This window comes from Octopus bimaculoides, chromosome 11, assembly GCF_046866305.1.
Source record: "Octopus bimaculoides isolate indiv1 chromosome 11, ASM4686630v1, whole genome shotgun sequence".
NCBI classification, from domain to species: domain Eukaryota; kingdom Metazoa; phylum Mollusca; class Cephalopoda; order Octopoda; family Octopodidae; genus Octopus; species Octopus bimaculoides.
In genome coordinates, this window is record NC_142938.1 from 22,085,701 (window position 1) to 22,097,306 (window position 11,606).

Sequence of the window (11,606 nt, forward strand, 5' to 3'; positions counted from 1 at the left end):
GCTGGTAACGATCATGCTCGAATGGTGCTATTTACGTGCCATTAGCATGGAAGCCAGACAGCTGCTCTGGCAATGATCACGCTTGGACGGTGCTGTTAGTGCTCCACTGGCACAGGTGCTAGTCATCGAATATGGTTCAATTACGATTTCGATTTCACTTGCCCCAACAGGTCTTCGCAAGCAGAGTTTAGTGTCCAATGAAGGAGAGGTGCAATGGCCCAGTGGTTAGGGCAGCGGACTCACAGTTGGAGGATCACGGTTTCGATTCCCAGTCTGGGCGTTGTGTGTGTTTATTGAGTGAAAACACCTAAAAGCTCCACGAGGCTCTAGCAGGGGGTGGTGGCGACCCCTGTTGTACTCTTTCGCCCCAACTTTCTCTCACTCTTTCTTCCTGTTTCTTGAGTAACGCTGCAATGGACTGGTGTCCCGTCCAGCTGGTGGGGAACACATACACCATAGAAACCAGGAAACTGGGCCCATGAGCCTGACTAGACTATGAAAGGGCACATAAATAAATAAATATATATATATACACACACATATATATATATACACACACATATATATATATATATTAATATTTAGTAGAAGTAACAACGTGACTCATATGCATGTGTACATGCATGCATGTATGTGTGTGTGTACGTATGTATGTGTGTATGCATGTGTGTGTGTATGTATGTATGTATGTATGTATGTATGGGTATATGTATGTACATATTTATGTATGCATGCATGTATGTATGCATGCATGTATGTATGCATGTACGTATGCATGTATGTAAATATGTAAGTAAATATGTATGTATATGTGTATGTATGTATGTATGTATGGATGGATGGATGGATGTATTTATGTATGTATGTATGTATGTATGTATGTATGTACGTATGTATGCATGTATGCATGTGTTATATCCTTTCAACTCCAATATCGTAGTACAGGTGATATCATCAATGATAAAAAAAGAATACAGTGACCGTGTTATAACAATACAAAACAGAAACAGCATAGTAACAAACATGTAATGAACCAACAATCAATATTTCCAACACACTAACTCGAACTGTAAACTGTATCTGGACTTCGCGGACCAAACAATGAACTGCCTATGTCAGAACGCTAGTATTTATATATACAAAGGTCTTGTGTATTCTCATCAGAGGGTGTTGTACTCTCACCACAACATCTCCCCTTTTGAGATTTCGAGTTCTGAAGGAATAAAGAAGACTTAGGCCTTATCTGAAGGTGTTCAGTTTGCTTCCATTTTCTCATGCTGGTTCTACAGGACTCCATTACTTTCAGTGCTGGGATATCAAAGACATCAAAAAATACTTCCATAAGAATTTCTCTCCGTTCTTCAATATGTCTCTTCTTTAGCTGATTTATGTGTCTCCTATGTTCCTTTAATTTGATGCATCATGCTTCCTATTCTTTTGGTTACAAGGCCATCCTCTCAGACTTTTTTTACTATTTATGCTGGTTTTAAAATGCACTTTATCTCCTACTTCAAAATATTTCATCACATCTTTCATATTTCCTTTACACCTTTTTTTCTTTGGCAATAACTTACCAAAAATCAATATTATTCTTCTCACAAACATCAACTCTACGGGTGACTTTCTTGAATTTGTTCTTGGATTGGGGGTTAAGAATTTTGTTAATGCTTCATCATTACTTAATTCATTCCTAGCTTTTCTTAACGCTATTTTGAACATGTCTATGAATCTTTCTACCTGCCCATTTGACCTTGTGTGGTAGGGTGAAGTGAAAATATGCTTTATCACATTTTACAGAAGTTCTTGAATTCATACCCCAAGAATTGCATTCCATCATATTGAATGGTGGTTCGTCAAAGACCTTAATGTGGCATTATTACCATGCTGAGACTCTACCACACGAGCCCATCTCATCAGAGGTTGTCGTACTCTTGCCACAACAGTATGTATGCATGTGTGTGTGTGTGTGTATGTGTGTGTGTGCATATGTACAGCTGTGTGAGTATGTACTTTATCTTCATGTCATGCAATCTTTGTAAACAAAACACTCATTCAGATAATATTGTTTTGTTTCCAGCTCTCTGCATATCAGAGACATCTGTCGTTTGATAGATTAAGGGATTATTACCTTGCTTGGAAACAGTTGAGTGTTGATATCAGGAAGGATATCTGACCAAAGAAAACTTCGTCCCAACATAATCTCATCTATTCGATTAAATCAGGAAAAAAGGACATGAAAACAATGACAAGGATTATGATAATGATGATAAGGATTATGATGATGATGTTATACATACATGCATGTGTGTGTGTGTGTATCTGTGTGTGTGTGTGTGTGCGTGTGTGTGTGTGTGTGTGTGTGTGTGTGTGTGTTATTCAATTTTATTTCAAGATTTCTTGCCAATAGAGAAAGAGCCAGTTTCTAACTTAGATCCATGGCTCCTTTATTGGAATTTCAACATCTACAGGGTATATTTGTATGTATGTATGTATGTATGTATGTATGTATGTATGTATGTATGTATGTATGTATGTGTGCAGGTTTGCATGTCTTGATTTATGTATGTATTCTCATGCATGTCTAGATATGTATGTATTTCTTGCATGTCTAGATATGCTCATATATATGTAAACGATAAACAGTTGGAAAGTACAGATTTTTACAGTTCCAGTGATGGCTTGGATCTATAGTTTTCAAATCAGCTTTCTCCTTTCTGACGCCTAATTTCTCAAGATTGGTATTTAGGCAGTGTGTTACATATCCCAGTGGATAGAATAGCTGTAGATTCCTCAATAGTTCAGCATAGGTATTTTCTTTTTTAGCTGATCTTTAGCTTTATGTTAACTTCTGTTGGGCAGCTGATTTCCACAACTATACACAGTTTCTCTTCTCTATCCCAAATTACTATGTCAGGTCTATTATTTTTACACTTTATTGAGGTTTCCACTGGGACATTCCACTAGTACTCTTTTTTTTATTATGAGTGGCTATGACTTCTACCATACTGTAGGTTCTTATTTCTTTGATCTTGAAGTTATCCTTCTGACAGATCTCATTATACAGTGTCCTAACTACATCATGCGTCATTGATAGATAATACCATGGTAACATTTTCAGACAACTGCTTATGATGTGAGTGATATCACTGGTGTTAATCCACAAGGTCTGCATTGGTTATCACATTTTGCTGCACTTCCTGCATCTCTGTCCCTTTTGTGCATCAGGTATTTGGTTGATATTTCTTGTTCTTGGATTGCAAACACATACCTTTCAAAGTGAGAGTTAGTGATTTGGTTGTCGGTCTATGATAAACTGCTTTGATGATCAATGTTACTATCATCCTGGAGCTTCCTAACATATCCATGTTCTGATGATATACGCTCATCCTTTCATCTGATGATACATTGCAGTAGAGTCATGTGACTTCTTTGGGCGTGTGTGTGTATGTGTTACATATATATACATAAATATATACAAAGAGAGAGAGGAAGGGAGAGAGAGGGTGGGAGGGAGAGAGAGCAATACATATATATTTCTCTTTTACTGGTTTTAGCCATGCAACTCTGGCATGCTGGAGAACCTCCCTTGATATAATCCATCGAAATTACTGAATTAACTGTTGTTATTTATCTCCAGTGCAACCTTGATCATGCAAACCTGTGATCAAAGGCATTATTTAAGATGGTTCTGTGCTATTTGGAATTTTGCTGCTATTTCTAGCATGTCAAACAATTACATTGAGCCAAAACGTGTTAACAACAAACAAGATGAGGACAAATATCTGTCAAATGTAAATAATGTAAATAATGTAAATAATGTTCATCATTTATATAATTCTTCTAAGAATATTGTCTAATTGCTTGTAGTACCAACAGATTTTCATCCAGAGAAATATAGTAGTATTGGTACAACTACCAATGTGTAAGCTTGAAATTTTTGACCAATGTGCTCTTGTTACATTTGCTTCCAGTCTCTCAAATACAGAACTCAATTTGTACAAATGGCTCTTGATTTTTGGTCTAATATGTTGTTTTCTTTATAAATCACAGTAAAATCTCCCAATATTTCTACTAAATAAGTATAAAAAATTTTCAGACACTATAATGTTGATTTATAGAAATATAGGGTTCTAGATGCTGCTTCTAGTTCAAGTGGAAAGAAAACTTGTCTTTGATGTATTTATAATTAGTCCCAAACCTTGACATGCTGTGAAAAACCTGTATATTTTTAATTGTGTATCAATTTCAGTTCTGGTAACAAATGCACAGTCACCAAATGTGCAGATAGATAAATATACATATATATGTACATATGTACATGTAAAATAGATAGGCATATATACATACAGATTAATATTTCATATTGTATGTATATGAATGAGTATGAGTCAAAGTAGTGTGTATGCTTGTATGTGTGTGTGTGTATATATATATATATATATATATATATATATATATATACAAGCATGGGAACAAATAAGCACATACCTGCATCTAAATATAGGATATATACATATGTATGTATATACTTACGTGTATGCACATACTCTGTCTATATAAATTGATTATAACCAAATCAAGAAACCAACTAAGCATGAGAAATATCGGCTGGGACATTAATGTCTTTTTATCAAGCAAAAAAAAGAACATTTCATTCAATCATGCGACCAGTTGAAGCATCAGACCATTGTAGTGTGTATGACATAAATTATTTGCTTTATATGTATCAATCAAAACACAGGCATATATATGTGTGTATATTTTTATATACATATATATCTATACATGTATATCCACACACACATATATATATTTATATATATATATATATATATATATATATATATATACATACATATATACATATATATACATATATATACATACATGCATACATATATACATACATACATACATATGTATATATATATATATGATTGTGTGTGTGTGAGCATACTATGTTTGTATTATCATTGACGTCATCATCATCATCATCATCGTCATCGTCATCGTTATCTTCATTATCGCTTTTACCACAACAATCATCATCACCATCATTTTGACATGTTTTTTCCCATGTTGCCATGGGTTGAAAAGATCTCAAGGCATTTCGCCACCCACTGTGGTCCTTCATCAAATGGAATACACATCAATAGAGAAAATAGCAGCCAATTCTGCTGCTGTGCATGTAATTATTGGAATGGGTGCATTTTGTCATGTCACTGACACCAAAGAAATTGTCTTTACATTGTTTCCGTTATTTTTTTTCCTTTTAGTGCACTTTTAGAGATGAATGTCCTTCCTAACACAGTCCATATCATGATATCTAGTTGCTGACTTGATAAAAACACCCACATGATTATCCACCAGCTTTCCAACAACTTTGGCCACCTTTCTGACTTTAACCCTTTTAAAACAGTTAACGTAAATTTACGCACACAATGTACATGCCTTAAATCGGTTGACGTAATTATACACCACCTGTCACCTGAGTTAGTATCGGTCGACCTGCCATCTGACAGGCTGATTAGATGTTTCATGCAAATATTTACAACCCGATAGGCTGGTCCTGCCACTCCAGCTCTGTCAATTTCATCATTGCATCTTGTTTCATCAAATTTATGATCGTCGCGTCCTACCACTCCGGCTCCATCATCTTCATCATTGCATCCTGTTTTGTCAAATTTACAGTCATTATGCCAAACTACACCAAGCTCCACCACCTCACCAGTTGTTTCTTCCAGTCTGGACGATGACTCAGAGGGTGAGTATTTTCCAAGTTCAGAATCAGATGTTTCTCATAGCGATGATGATATTCCAGTGATCAAAGATACAGGTAGGCAGCAGTGAATGGCCCTGGACAAGAGAATGGCATTTGGTAAGCGAGACAATATCATCTGATGACTTGGGGCATAAAGACAAACCTTGGAAGTTTGCCATTGGAAGTCTTCCACAAGTTTTTAATGGATGAAATGTTCCAATTTATAGTAGATGAAATAAATGACTATACTCAAAACCATCCCCAGCATGCCAGACCCAGGCATGGTGGTGATTGGTTTCCAACCACAGGGGACAAAATCAAAGTTCTGCTTGCCCTACTGATATTGTTGGGCATTGTGAAGAAACCAACCCTGGTGTCATATTAGAATCAGGATCCAGCCACATCGACACCTTTCCTTGATTTGGCAGATGCTTGGAAGTGTGGGGGATGGATTTACATTCAGGAATATATTGTTCTGTGAAATGATAGAAGTATCAGACCTGCCAAAGTACAGAATGCGTGGATGTCCTCATGCCAGATTCTCTCCTCACTGCATAGTAAAGAGACGTGGACTTTTTTCCATGACTGTTTTCCCCCCAACACCAAGAAAACAAATATTTCAAAGAGATGCACAGTATGTAATGCAAAAGAGAAATGTAAAGAAACTAGATACCATTATTCACAATGTGATATGCCTCTGTGTGTGGTACCCTAGTGTGAATTCTACCACGCTAAAGCCAAGTTTTGAATTCATGTGATTGTAAATACATGAAGTTGACCTGACTTGTGCTGTTGAGTGATCTTATTCAGGAATAATACCACATGAATAATACCACAGGGATATAGTCTAAGTAAATAAACAGTACTTGCACTAAAGCAGCTGACGTAAATATAAGGCCAACAGTTTCAGTGGAGCAGCTAAGTCAATTAAATTGAGCCCAGTGCTCAACTGGTTCATATTTTATCAACCTCGAAAGAATGAAAGGCAAAGTTGATTCCAGTGGCATTTGAAAAGGGAATGTAAAACCCAGAAGAAATGCTACTAAGTACTTTGTATTTAGTATTTTGACTGGTATGCTAAGACTTATGCAAAATTGCTGCATTAGTAATAATAAGAATAATCCTTTCTACTATAGGCACAAGGCCCAAAATTGTTGGGGAGGGGACAAATTGATTACATCAACCCCAGTGTTTCACTGGTACTTAATTTATCAACCCCGAAAGGATGAAAGGCAAAGTCAACCTCAATGGAATTTAAACTCAGAACATAGTGATGGGCAAATTATAGCTAAGCATTTTTCCCAGTGTGCTAACAATTCTGCCAGCTTCCCACCTTGTTTATTATTATCTTATTCTTCTTCATATTTCTACTGACACAAGAGAAGTTATCTCTGATAAGAACAAAAAAATAGCCCCCAACATATGTTATCCCTGTGCACACCTTTCATTGCAGTGAGACTTTTGCAACTGGATGTCATTCTTAATATAAACCATTTTACAGTATAAACTAGGTGCATTTTATTGTAGTACCAAACTTAAAGAGGTTGTCTCTGACAAGACTAAAGTCTACACTCTTCAGATTAATTGCTGTCCAAAGTGGTTGTCTTTGTTAATAACTTTTTCACATTCTGTTGGATTTGTTTAGAATTTCCATCATTTTACTAGATGAATTACCTTTTATAGAGAAAATGTTGGTAAAGGCTCACCACTTAAGTGAAAGTGTTCGTAGAGAGGTCCTGTAAGTGAGCTTTTGATAAGTGTGTGTAATGAAAATATCAGAAGGCATTTTATATCTTAATTTATTAAAGGATAACTAGAGATAACAAGTAATATGAGTGTAGCCAGTGTATGTGCATGAATCAAGGAAAGCTTTATAACTTACGCTTGAAAAATGGATTCAGTTGGAAGTTGTTATAAGCTAACAGGAAAAAAGCTAGCATAAACGAAAATATACTGCTCAAGATATGGCCAGAGTTGAGGGCTGATATAATTCAGAACTAGCAGTGCAAAGTTGGTGTGAAAAACAAAGGAGCTGTTCCCATACTAGACAACTGATGTTACTGGACTGCTGTCTTTCTGTTAACTCATTAAAACACCTGCTTAACTCTACTTGGGCAGAGAACTGCTTTTGGTATTAATATGTGCCCAGCCTTGATTGGATGGAGTTACCATAACACCACTGTGCTACAATGTGATAACTAAAATAGCTTTTCTGACTCACAACACCTTCAAATATAGTTAGGGAGTCACATCTCTCCATATAGTTAAGGAGGCTTTAAAAAAAGAGTGGTGACACTATTCCAAGGACTGAACCCTTGTTTCAATATTACAAAGTTACACCTATGTTTTATCCCCTGTCATCAAATCAAAATAAAAAACAATATCTCTTGATTAGCTTCAAACACTTTCAGCAGATCGAAGCAGACTTCCTTGAAAATATCCATGGTCAGTTGTATGATAATGCTTACAACATGAAGGACTCGTAGAAAGGGCTGCAAGCACTTCTTAAAAACATTAACAGGTATGCAGACAATGTACCATGTGCAAGCCATTCACTCAATCTTTTTTGGTAAAAGGCAGTGTCTACTGTACCTGAAGTTGTTGACTACTTTGGCATCTTGCAGCCACAGTATGTTTTCTTTTTTGAATCTCCTCAAAGATGGGAGTATTTTAAACACACGAAGCAATCTAGCCTTTTCTCTAAAGAGCTAAAGTGTAACTAGATGGTCTGCACATTATGAAGCAGTTCCAGCAAACAAAAATTGATATAAGGATATTTTACAAACTCTCAAACATAAGTTTGAAGACTCAGAAGAGAAGCCTAAATGCAAGCAAGATGCAAAGAATTAATACCATAAGTTGGGAAGAAGTTATGGAGCATTTTAACAAAACAAGAAACTCCAAACCCCTGGTTCTGATGTATTTGAAGGATACCTTCTGCTAGCATCTTTGCTTTCATTTGTTAAAGAACTACAAGAAAATTCAGCCAACAGGATTGCAGACTATGAATCAGTAGCAAAAGGTTTATGTAAATATATCACCTCAAATTATTCTGATGTTTCCAGATGCATTGTTACAAAGAAATTTGCAGATGGAGCAAGTGGTAGGGCTTCTTTGAAAGGGGTTGAAAAATTTAGGATAGAAGTTCTAATTCAAAGAATATTTACACCTAAAGAAATCCCGAAGAAAACACACCATCTAAAATGCAATGCACAGAAGTTCATCAGCTTATTTCTCAGCAATAATCATTTGAAATATTCCCTAATATTACCACTGCACTTCAGCTGTACTTGACAATGCCAATCACGAGCTGTGAAAAAGAAAGGAATTTCTCAAAGCTTTCCTTTATAAAGAATAAATTTCGGTCAACCATGACTGAAGAGTGCTTAAATTCCTTATGCATATTGTTTCTAGAAAATGACATTGCAAGGAAGTTGTAAGGGAATACGTTGCTACAGAGAAAAGAAAAAAATAGTATTTTGTAATTTTCATATGTTTCTTAAATATGAGATTATTAGATTATATTAACTGTGGTACTTGTTATGTTTTATGTCTTTATTCTATGATGCATTATACATGTATATAATGCTTCCTTAATTTTCAAGCCCCATAAACTTAAAAGTATCAGGCATAGCCTGGAAAATATTTGTTCACACCAGTAACTTTGAGAATCAGAATCTGAAATGTACTTAAATTTGTAAAGAAAACTGTGATGATCTGCCATGAAACAACCACATTGACAAAGATATCAGTGATTACCCGCTCCTTGTTTCTGATGGAAAATGGGCTCACTGTCAGGCTCATTCTTAAGGACTCCATATCATCACTTCACCATTTGGGCTATCAGAGCCTCAAAGCTAGAGTTCTTTGCAAAGGAACGAAAATTCTTTGACTCTTATTGGATGTTACCTTACTATTGCTGGTTGTAAAGGGGGCCCCCATAACATTTTAAGGTTCAGGGCTCCAATATTGTAGATCTGCCACTGCTGGTTACCCCTTATCTTTTTTATCCTTTAGCATTTACTTGTTTCAGTCATTAGACTGCGGCCATGCTGGGGCACTGCCTTGAAGAATTTTAGTAGAATGCATATTTCCCAGTACTTGTATTTTTGTTTTTAAGCCTGATGCTTATTCTATCAGTCACTTTACTGCTCTGTTTAATGCAACGGTAATTATGGGTTGATTTATGTATACCAGTGATTCTCTACATGGTATCATATGATCTCCATTGATGTGAGGGTACCCCACATTTCTAAGAATTATGTGAGAAAATGAAACATGTAGGACCCACAGTAGTTTCTGAGAAAGTCACATACAAATTTAAATACTAAACCTTCAGTCACTTTTGTCATAATCCTCTTAATCCATTATCTGTACTATATATATATATATATATATATATATATATATATATATATATTGTATATGTATATGTATGTATTTACATCATATATATATATATATATATATATATATATATATATATATATATATATGCGAGTAAAAATAAATACAAAAAAAGGTGGATTTTTTTGTATGATTGTGTATAGAGGAATATATTATTTTGCTTAAAAGAGTTCCAACACTGTCTGTTTTTTATGTTTTATTTATATTCCTGCAGAACTAATGTGGGGTATAGAATATGGAATATACAATATATAATATAATATACAATATATAATATAAAATAAAATAAAAATGGAAATGGATGGCACCATGAAATAAAGTATTGAATGTAGATGAAATATTGAGTGTTCAATATAAAGGATCAAATATATAAATATATAAATATAAATATATATATATAAAGGCGACTCGAGTTTCAGGGCTATTTCCCTTCGTCATGGCCGGTATGACAGTCTTTAACAGACTGTAATAAGTTGGCTGGTTTTCTGTCTTTTATACCAATTCCTTTGGATGGCAGCAGTAGGTGTCTGGCTATTTTTAGAATTGATGTTAAATCTATTTTTAGACATGATGATATTTTAATTTATTGTTTTGTGTGGGTTGTAGGGATAAGATTTTTAAACCACAGTGGGTGTTTGGCTGTTCTTAGAAATGATGCCAAATCTATTTATAGAAATGATGATATCTGAGAGATTTTTTGTGTTTTGGTTACAGGGATAAGATTTTTAAACCCCAAGTAAGATGGATTTAATCATTGTTTGTTAAGAGTGGGTTTGAATTTCTTAATAAAGTCCTTTTCTTTGCATTTTCTTTCAATTTCATTCCGGTTGTAAAGTTTATGGAATGGAAATATAATAAAAGTTTGATGACCACATGTTGCTAGATGGTTACTCAGTGGTATTTGGCGGACTTCTGGGTTTTTAATCTGTTGTCGATGTACCCGTGAGCGTTCCGATAGTGCATTACCTGTCTGGCCAACGTACAATTCTTCACAATTAGGGCATTTGATGCAGTAGATTAGATTTCTACTTTTGCAGTTCATGTTCGCATTGGTGAATATTTTCCCTGTTTTTGTGTTCATATATGGGCCGGTATGGATTGATCGGCATGTGCCGCATCGGCTATCATTGCATTTGGATACAGTGAATGTTTGATTTTTGTTGCTGAGGTCAAACCTTGCCTTTGTTAATAGTTTTTTCAAGTTTTTAGGTTGTCTCTTACTGAGAGTTATATTTTGATCTGTAATGATATTTCTCAATTCCTTACTTTGTGCAAGGATCGGTAAGTTCGCTTTGGCGATATTAAAGATGTTCTGGTGGCATGGATTTTGTGTCACTATAAATGGAATGATCTTTTCCTGTTTGTCTTTTCTTTGCAGTGTCCTCAGTTGTTGTATGGGTATTTTCGAAGCCCGCTGAATACCATTTTCTATGAGTCG